At 30.1% G+C, this 9,829-nt stretch overlaps 1 long non-coding RNA gene across 2 annotated transcripts; it reads right to left on the bottom strand.

Annotated features, from left to right (window-relative positions):
* Window positions 1-571: 571 nt before the first annotated feature.
* LOC128292984 (uncharacterized) lies at window positions 572-8,889 on the bottom strand. Of its 2 annotated transcripts, XR_008283014.1 has the most exons (4): window positions 8,728-8,889; window positions 8,212-8,284; window positions 7,059-7,115; window positions 572-699 (listed from the first exon to the last, which is right to left on the bottom strand). It is a non-coding gene; the product is annotated as an uncharacterized LOC128292984 (long non-coding RNA). The 2 variants fall into 2 exon arrangements; XR_008283002.1 differs by lacking the exon at window positions 572-699 and having other exon boundaries at window positions 6,927-7,115; window positions 8,728-8,875.
* Between the last annotated feature and the right edge of the window lie 940 nt (window positions 8,890-9,829).

The following is a 9,829-nucleotide window of genomic DNA, read 5'->3' as shown; positions in this document are numbered from 1 at the left end:
TATTGTTATGATATATAATTATATACTTACATGAAGAGTAAGACATGATAAGGATTAAATAAAAGTAAATGATGAATTAATTTTATTTACTAAGTAATATGTAATAAAAAAGGTGAAAGAAAAGTGTGAAAAAGATTAAATTGTAAAAGTCGTAAAAATTGATGAAATTGTAACTATTATGAGTAAGTGTAAATGAAGCGGAATATGTTAATAAGTGATATGTGAAATGAAATGGAAATGTAATGATAATACTTCATGAATTATGAGAAGGAAAATGATTAAATTATAAAATATGTAAAAGTGACATGTGAAAGTTATAATAAGAATTTGTAGTGATTTATGGAAATATTACTAAGTAGTGAAATATGTCATATGAATTGAGCAAAGTTAGAAATGTTGTCTTTGAGTTTTTACAAGTGGACTAGATTGAAATAAAGTATTGAGATTTTTTTCTAAAATAAGAAAATATAATCAACTCTGATATGAATGCCCAAGTAGATAAGATAAAAAGTAGTGGGATTTAAATGGCATGCCGTTAAGGAAGACTTAGCGCTCTCTTTGTTTACGTACTTCGGTGCTTTCCCTTTACACGCTTTAACGTTGTCCTGTTACGCACTTCGGTATTGTCTTGTTACATGCTTTAGAGTTGTTCCGTTTTGTTCCATATATCCTATGTGTTTTGTTAAGTCTACTAGGCCTCTGTAAAAAGGTAAAAGGTTTCCTTTATTAAATGTTAAAGTATAGTTTTGTTAAATGAATGAATAAGAAAAGTAAATATATTGAAATGGGACTAAATTATGATACGATAAATGATAGCAATAGATGAAAATATGTAACAATTGAATGGTAAGTTAAAGTTAATTATGAGTACAAATTCTAAATAATATTATGAAAATGATCATAAAACAAATTAGTTTTATTAGTGTGGATAAAACGGTATTTATCTCTAGATTGTGCTTACTAAGCAAGCAATAGCTTAACGCGTGTCTTATACGTGTAGGTAAAGAGAATTAAGGACTTTTGAAGACTAGAAGTATCTCATCACATCAGCAAATCCAAGGAAAAGAGTAAACTTTCTTTTCTATTTTATTTCAGTAAATGGCATATACCTAGGTATGTTTAAAGAATGATGTGTTTAAGGGACTTAAATATAAAACTAGTTACAAATTATGTGGAATAGTTCACATGTTCAAGAGCAATATGTTAAATTATGAGTAATTGGGATTGAAAATGCATAAATGATATGTGAATTGGTTTGGTTTAAATTGTCAATTGAACAGAGGCTAAAATAGGTGAAATTTGAAGGACTGATTGGGTAAAATACCCCTTGTTTAAAATAAAACATCGAACTCCATTTTGGTTTGGTACCAAGGATAAAGTATCGATACATAATATGAGGTATCGATATCTTATCTCATGTATCGATACTTAGAGTATTTTTTCTGAATTTTTCAAACATCGAAGCTCAAAATGGTATCGATACTTGACATGAGTATTGATATCCAAGCCAATGTATTGATACCACTGGCAAAGGTATCGATACCTCTCCCTTGAAATAGTTTCAAAATGTCAAAAATACTGAAATGTGAAGTTATTTGAAGGGTTATTAGGATGTATTAAATTTGTTATGAAAATAAGGTGTTAATAATGTCAAATTGATTACAGTAAATGAATCAAAATATTAGTTCTAGCCATGATTTTTCTGGCACCAAATGTGACATCCCTATATCTTGACCCGATGGTTAGATCGTGTATAGAGGGTGTTATACCATTCAGACAAAACTCGGTGTTAAACATATAGAAGATTGATTTTTTTATTGGGTTGAACTTAGATTAGGTTTTGTTGCAAGTCTTCATCACACTTGGAAAACCTTGTCAGGTTAACTATCATACACAAAAATCTCACTGACATCTCACCTCACCAAGTACTGCATCATTACAGACATATGGACTATGAACGACCTACACATGATCCTTATATATTCTTAGAATTATCCTGCGAGACTTGAAGGCTATATAAGCCTCCCCTCTGTTAGGGGGAACTCTCTCTGTAACAACCTATTTTCAGCGGTGTTAGAAACTGTAGTTTCGAGACCACAATTTCGACAAGTGAGTTAGTATTTTATTATTTATAGGGTTTTTACATGGTCGTATTAAAATTTAATTAGAAATTTTTAATGTTTAGATAGTTAATTAAGTAAAAAGATTAAATTGTAAATGTTGTAAATGTTAATTGCAATAGTTTTATTTATGTCAAATGATTATAAAAGCATGAATTAAGGGTGTTATGTGGTAAATATACCTATTTAGATTTAGATGGACGCTTAGTGGAATTAAGATGGAAATTTTAGATATTTGTAAAGGTTAAGTTAGTAAATTAATAAATAGAACTTAAACTAAAGAAAACAAAAGCAAATTGTCTTCTTCTTTCTTCACATCACTAATTTTGGAAGTAAAAACACCATTTTTGTCTTGAAAAGCTTCGGCCAAGCTGATTCTTGGTGCATGATCAAGAAACAAATCAATCGAACTCAAATCGTCGAAAAGCTAAGTTAGCAGATTCGTCGTCGGCATCGTATTCTAATCATTTTTGTGTAGGTAAATTCGTATATTGATTAAGCTTATTAATTGCTGTTTTGGGTGAATTGTTTATTAACATTTGTGTCATGTATAGCTTAAATTGATTGTTAAATGTTAATTAGTGATTTTTATTAAATTATAATGTTAGCTAAACTAAAGGTTATGATTGAAAATGAGAATTACATGGTTAAGTAATGGTGATGAATTAATGTGTAAATAATTATGAGATTTGGATAAGAAATGGCCCATTTGAATCTTGTGAGTGCTTAGGATACAAATGACATGTCATTAGGCGATTATTACAGTTTCGGGTGCTGGTCTTGGATGTCCTACCAATGGCTGAGGTCCTGCATTTGTTACAGATTCTCTATAGCTCGTGTGAGTAGCATCGTGTAGCCTAACATCCCGACCCACAGCTCGTGTGAGCAAGCCCATTTCACAGCTTGTGTGAGCATATATAGTTACAGTCACAGCTTGCGTAAGTATTTTTCCCGAGTATCTGATGTTATTTCATTTGGTTCAATGGGTCATAAAGGCTTAAACGAATGTATATATATGAAATGTTATATGATCTTGACATGTGAAATGGAAAATGTTGGTATGAACACTTGAAATGAAAGAGTTATGCTTATTGGATATGTGATGAATGAAATGTGTACTTAATATGTTTACTTATAAATGTTCCATGACATGTTAGGATTATATGATTTATTGTTGAACTCACTAACCTTATGAGATTTGTGGTGTATAGGAAACAAATGTACTTATGAGCTAATTAATGAATCTATGCATGAATTGTTTGAACAAATACTTATTCGGTAAGTTTAAGTTTAAGTTTAAGTTATACAAGCTTACTAAACATTAATTTCTTACGTCTGTTGCATTTCATTCTTGTAGATCATCGAAACTCAAGGTTGGTTGGAAATTCAAGTTGGAGCACACACACTATCCGTTCTTTAAATCATTAGAAGTTTTGATCATTTTGAAGTTGGTTATAAATGGCATGTACTAGGAGACTTTGAGTTCTTTTACTTATAATGATGTTGTTTATAGCTTTAGTTAAGAAAGATTTGTGGTTGTGTATATATTTGGTATTTTGGCTCTTGTATATCTATAAAAGTGCTTTTGGTTATTTGGTTCATTCTTCTTGAAGGTGGTTTAAGGTATGGTAATATGTGTGTGAATGGAATAGATGAATTGGTATGTTTAACATGTTTATATGGTAATAACTTGTGAGTTTTAATTGTGAAGTTAGATTAGTGTTTGAATTCTGGAGCCAATGAGAACATATTGTCTAGGCACTTGGTTTGAATGTTTTGGTATGTTTTAGGCATGTTTGAATGTGTGAAAATGGCTGGAAATGGTATGGCTTGGTACCTAAGAAATGGTTGATGATTTGGCTTGTTTTAAAAGTCATTTTAGGTGCACACGACAGTCACACGGCCATGTACCACACACGACTACCCCACACGGCGATGTGGTCTTTTTAATTTTGGTGTAGGTTTTCCCACACGACTATAGGTTGTTACACGGCTTGACGACATGACTGTGTGACCTTATATTTGGATTATACACATTCTGAGAATACGAGTGTATGGAGTAGCCATACAGCCACGCTTGGGGCCACACAGGCTAGTCTCCTTTACATGGCCTAGCCATATGGCCATTTAACCCTTGTTTACACTTTTTACTTAAAATTTCGTAGAAGCTTCAATTTAATCAAGAATTGATCCCAGTTTGTTTTAAATGTTTCGTAACCTTGAATTAAGGCCTATTTCATATATATGCTATGAATATTAATTGATTATAAATGTTTTTATATTTGAATTTCATTTCGAATAGTATAGACTCTTATTGAACTTGTTAACTGTCGTAATACTCCGTAACTCTAATCTAGTGACGAAGACAAGTTAGGGGTGTTACACTCTCATTCTCAACATTAGGCTCGTCTCCCCCTCTCTTACAATACCTTCCATAGCTCCCATTCCCTTAGAGGCTTTTTCAACCTCTATCCATAAAGCTATATGGCCCTCGGCTTCTAGGAAAATCATCAATAATTTCCAAACCTACATATGTCTATGTCAAAACTAGGTGCGGAGAACATAGATTGAACACACGAACATCTCTATTTAGTGAAACTAAAACATGTAGTTACTTCAATAATTTGATCAGGACATACATTCTATGGGTGGCAAATTATAAACTCAAAAATTCTAACTTTCAAAAATGGCCTACAAGTGTCATAGCACTATTATAATGTTGTTATTTATAGGTTTTTCTAGAAAATTAAAACATACAAAACTTCAAATTTCTCGGAAGAAATGAGGAATTTTGGAATATTACCAACATCATCTACTAGTATGATAGTTTATAGAGGAAACAAAGACATATGGAATAGTGTCAGATCCTTCAAACACTACAATGAAAGTGGTTCAATTATGTTTGAGATACATATTGTTGTATTGGTGGTAGTGGTGATTGGTAACCCTAAAGGCTTGGGTTGCATGCCAAACACATTTCCACCTAGAATGGGCTTATGAATATTTGAATTACTAATTTATTTACGCAAAAAAACATTCTTGATTCCCCCATACTTAAATCTTAATTACTTGTTAACATTTGAGAAAATAGAGGTTTAATGAAAGATTTGTTTTGTCCTTTATACAATTCAAGCAAATTCTTTTGACATGTATGATGGTATTTATTAGTTCCCCACAACAAACAAGATCGTGTTAAAATTATTTGACTCAAAAAAAATTTTTAATCTCACCTAAAAGAAGAAACAAACAAATTTAGAATTAAATAAAATGAAAACAACTAAAATAAGAAATTCAAGAATAAAAAAATTATTCAAAACATAGATAAATAAAGAAAACATAATTTAAAAGGTGGAAGATGGATTGAATAAACCAATGGATATGGATAGAAAATAGTTGTTCAATTGAATCTTTTAAGATATAAACCCCAAAAAATTTAATTAATGGCTTTCATCAACTCTCCAAGAAATAATCATTGGCAAATTAAAGGATAAAGAATGGATTCCCACGACTTCTTAAGGAAAATCAAGAAGAAAAACTGCTTCTAAAAATTACAAGAAAGCAATCTTACACAAAAGAAATTAATTCAAATAATTAAAAATTCTCTTAATGAATGAATCAATCATTTAATGAACAATGAAGAGACCTTTATATATGCTCTAATTAATCTAAACAATAAATAGTTTTTGCATAACTAAACTTTAACTACTAAAAGAATATTCTAAAATTAAGTATAAATCAATTATAAAAAAATAAAACCTAATGAATGCAATATCATGCTCACATATAATCAAAATTAGGCCTCAAACTTGAACCTAATATGATTCAAAACTCAAATTAATCCCGAAACTTGTTATTTCCCGTAATAATCCAGTCCAAAAATTTTGCTTGCATAGTCTTCAGTAAAATAGTCATAAATTGAGCTCTTGGACTCTAAAATCGAGTGAGTTAATGTGTGTTTCGAGGCTAAGAGATAGATCTTCAATGCTATGTACACATCTCGGCCTAAAAACATTTGGATCCCATCCAAAAATTTATCGCAAGTTGATTGATCTATGGATATATGATAGTTTTCCAACTAAACACTTATAGATATAAACATTGCAAGTATAAACCCCAAAAATTCAATTAATGGCTCTAATCAATATTCCAAGAAGTAATCATTGACAAATTAAAGGATGAATAATGGATTCTTACAACTTGAATGATAGGGAGGCAGCAAATCAAGATCTTATTTGTAACACCCCTTAACCCTATCCCGTAGTCAGAATAAGATTACGGAGTATTATCGGTCACTACAGTTCGATTACGATTAATAAAGAAAGAAAATGAAATTCAGTTCATAAAATATATCTTAATGTTCCTTTAATGGGCCCTCGAGACTTAAAATGTATGTTAGAACCAAACCGGGACTCAATCAGAAGCTTATAAAAGTTTTCATAAAATTATTAAATTTTCCCTTTTATGAATAGTACCACACACCCGTGTGGCTTATATGACACGCCCGTGTCTTCTAGCCGTGGAGCTCTCTGACTTTTGCCTATGAACAAATTAATTTCATACGGCCAAGACACACGCCCCGTGTGCTCAGCCTGTGTGGCAATCTATTTTGTAGCATTTTAGGTGCAGGGGACACACGGCCTAACAACATGCCCGTGTGCAAGCCGTGTGTCTCACACAGTGCAGTCACACGCCTTGAGTGTGACAGTAGTGTGGACTCAATAATGAACCTTTCACACTTTACTAGCCAACCCTGTAAATTTAAAACCACAACCAATACAAAATACTAATAATAAAACAATCAAATACTTGACTTAAAACACTTATCATGTATCATTATCAAATATCAATTTACTTATTTCACTATTACAATCACAATGCAAAATAACACACTTAAGACATTCTAGGTACATGCCATTATCAACAATTAACAAGCTTTACCTTATTGAGTTCGGGATCGGCCCAGGATGCTGATTCAACGGTCTAACTTTATTTAACCTGCGCACGGAAACAAACCGTACGTTGAGTATGGACTCAGTGGTATTTCTGTAAACCAATACTTAATTCAATAATAAGTCATATATCAGTGAACCTTGAGAATTCAATCTATTACTCTTAATAGTTCAATTATTTGTTTTTCATTTATAATACTAAGATCTTGTTAATCACTTTCGATGAAATGTATACAGTTTCTATGTTTATTCATTATCCGTCGATTTTTCATATTTATTCAGTAACAACCAGTATTCAATATCATTCAGACATTCAGTAGTAGTCCAATATTCAGTAACAATTAGTTTTTCAGTACTTTATTTACAATTCATTTGAATAATAATATTATTCACCTTTCATTCAATATTCTGTACTATTTCATTTCAATAACAGTCAATATTCTTTGGTAACAACCAATTGATCTTTATTGTTCAATACCAGTCAGTCAACAGTAATAATCGGTTAATCAGTAACAATCATTTATTCAGTATCAATCGTTTATTAATAGTCAATTATTCAGTAGCAGTCAGTCTTTAATACTTTTCATTACCCTTATTAACATGTCTCAGACCTGGATGGATACACAAATCCAACCCACACACCGGGGATAGTACATAGTGTTTCATCGGCCGGAGCCGGATTACCCGTGTCGATGTGATAATGATGTGATAGCGGTACACAAAGTACCTCATCGGAACAAATCCGAACAGAAGCGATGAATGATCAGTACGGAGTACCTCTTGAACGAATCCGAACGATGTGATGAGTTGACATAAATAGTGTCTCGTCGACACAAATTCAAAATATACCTGAACACTTCCAATCCTATGGCATGCCAATTTTATCCGACTAGCACGATACTGTTAATAGGGTTTTCAGTCTTCTTTAAAATAACAGTCATTTTTTCAATATTTAAAATCAGTAAATATTTTAATTCATTTCTCAATAATCACTTACTTATCACACATTCAATCCAACATCAATAATCACATATAATTCATGAATTTTATTCTATTCAATACCATAATAATAATTATTACCATTCATATTAAATAATAAATTCAACAAATAATTATTAAATTCGGTTTATAGAAATACAAACCGTAATTTTCGAGACATCCCTCGTCGACTTTGTCTTTTCCTTGCTTAGCCGAGATTTTTCGGCACAATGCTAGCTACGGAAATTAATTAAATGTTATCAATACATTACCATTCAATTTTCATTTGGAATATTTCAATTTTTATTCATCTTTTGCCTAAATTCCAATTTAGTCTCTAAACCGAAACTAACTTTTATTCTTTACATTTAACTCAATATTTTCATTCAATTTTCACTTTTAACTAATTTCAGCCCTTTAATTTCACCATAGAACCATAATTTTTAAATTCTTTCAATTTAGTCCCTACCACTCAAAACTTATGAATTACTTTACAATTCAATCGTTTAATCAATTCTAACTTGAATTTCTATCAATTGAGCCCTTAATTCATCTTTTTGTTCAACATGAACAATGTCTAATAATTAACTATCTTTCAAAATATCAACTTAACTTCATCAAAACCTTGTTCCAAGGCTTCTAAAACATCAAAATTAAGTAAAAAGGGTAAATTGACTTACCTATTAAACTTCCAAGCTTCAAACCTTTAATTTTCCCTTTTCTTCTTTCTTTTCTCTTTTTCTTTCTTTCCTTTTCCTACTCTCTGTTTCGTTTGCTTTGTTTGTTCATTTCTATTCTTTTCTTTCTTTATTTCCTTTATATATATATATATATATATATATACACACACATGTATTTATACTTAAATAATAAGTATTATTTATTTATTCATGTGTATCTTATTAGTACATTTGTATCCATTTATAACCATACATTTGTCATAATTTAATATATTTATCACATAAAATCTTATAATATAATTATTTAATTAATAAATATCTTTTTAAATAATAAATATCTAATAATACTTAAATACAAATATTACAAGTGTATGTATTTTTATTTATACCCTTGTATCAAATCATTATCATATACTTGTCCTTTAATTATTTACTTTATTTAATTATCATATAAAATCTTATACTATTATTATTTTCACCTTACACTTGTCATATTCTAATTTATTTTCCTAATATAATATCATAATTTTTAATAACCTTAATAATTATAAAATACATAAAAATCTAAAATTCTCTCAGATTTTTCTTAAGTTTGCCGCCTCATTTTATGCAAAATGGCTTAATTGTCATTTGGTCCTTTTCACTTTCTTTTAATCTATAATTAAACTTTCACACTTCATTCAATTTAATCCTTTTATCTAATTATCCTTAATTTAAGCTAATTCACTTTATTAAACTTTAATTAACCACTCACTTAACTTCGAAAATATTTTTAATAAATATTTATGAATCCATTTTTCAGAAACAAAGACCCGAAAATGCACTTTTTTGATAACTGTAAAATTCGGGTCATTACATTATTCAAGTTGTCCAACACGAAAAAAGATTTGAACCTAATCTGAAAAATAAAACAAACAAATTTAGAAACAAAATAAACGAAAAAAATTAAAAGAATAAATTCAAGAATAAAAGAAAAATAATGATTCAAAGCATAGATAAATAAATAAAACGAAAATAAAAGGTAGAAGATTGATCGAATAAACTAATGGATATGGATAAAGATAGTTGTCCAACTCAACCCTTTGAGATATAAACCCCAAAA

Source organism: Gossypium arboreum, chromosome 1, assembly GCF_025698485.1.
Source record: "Gossypium arboreum isolate Shixiya-1 chromosome 1, ASM2569848v2, whole genome shotgun sequence".
Classification (NCBI taxonomy): domain Eukaryota; kingdom Viridiplantae; phylum Streptophyta; class Magnoliopsida; order Malvales; family Malvaceae; genus Gossypium; species Gossypium arboreum.
Note: the sequence above shows the minus strand (reverse complement) of the source record. Positions and strands in the feature narration are given on the sequence as shown.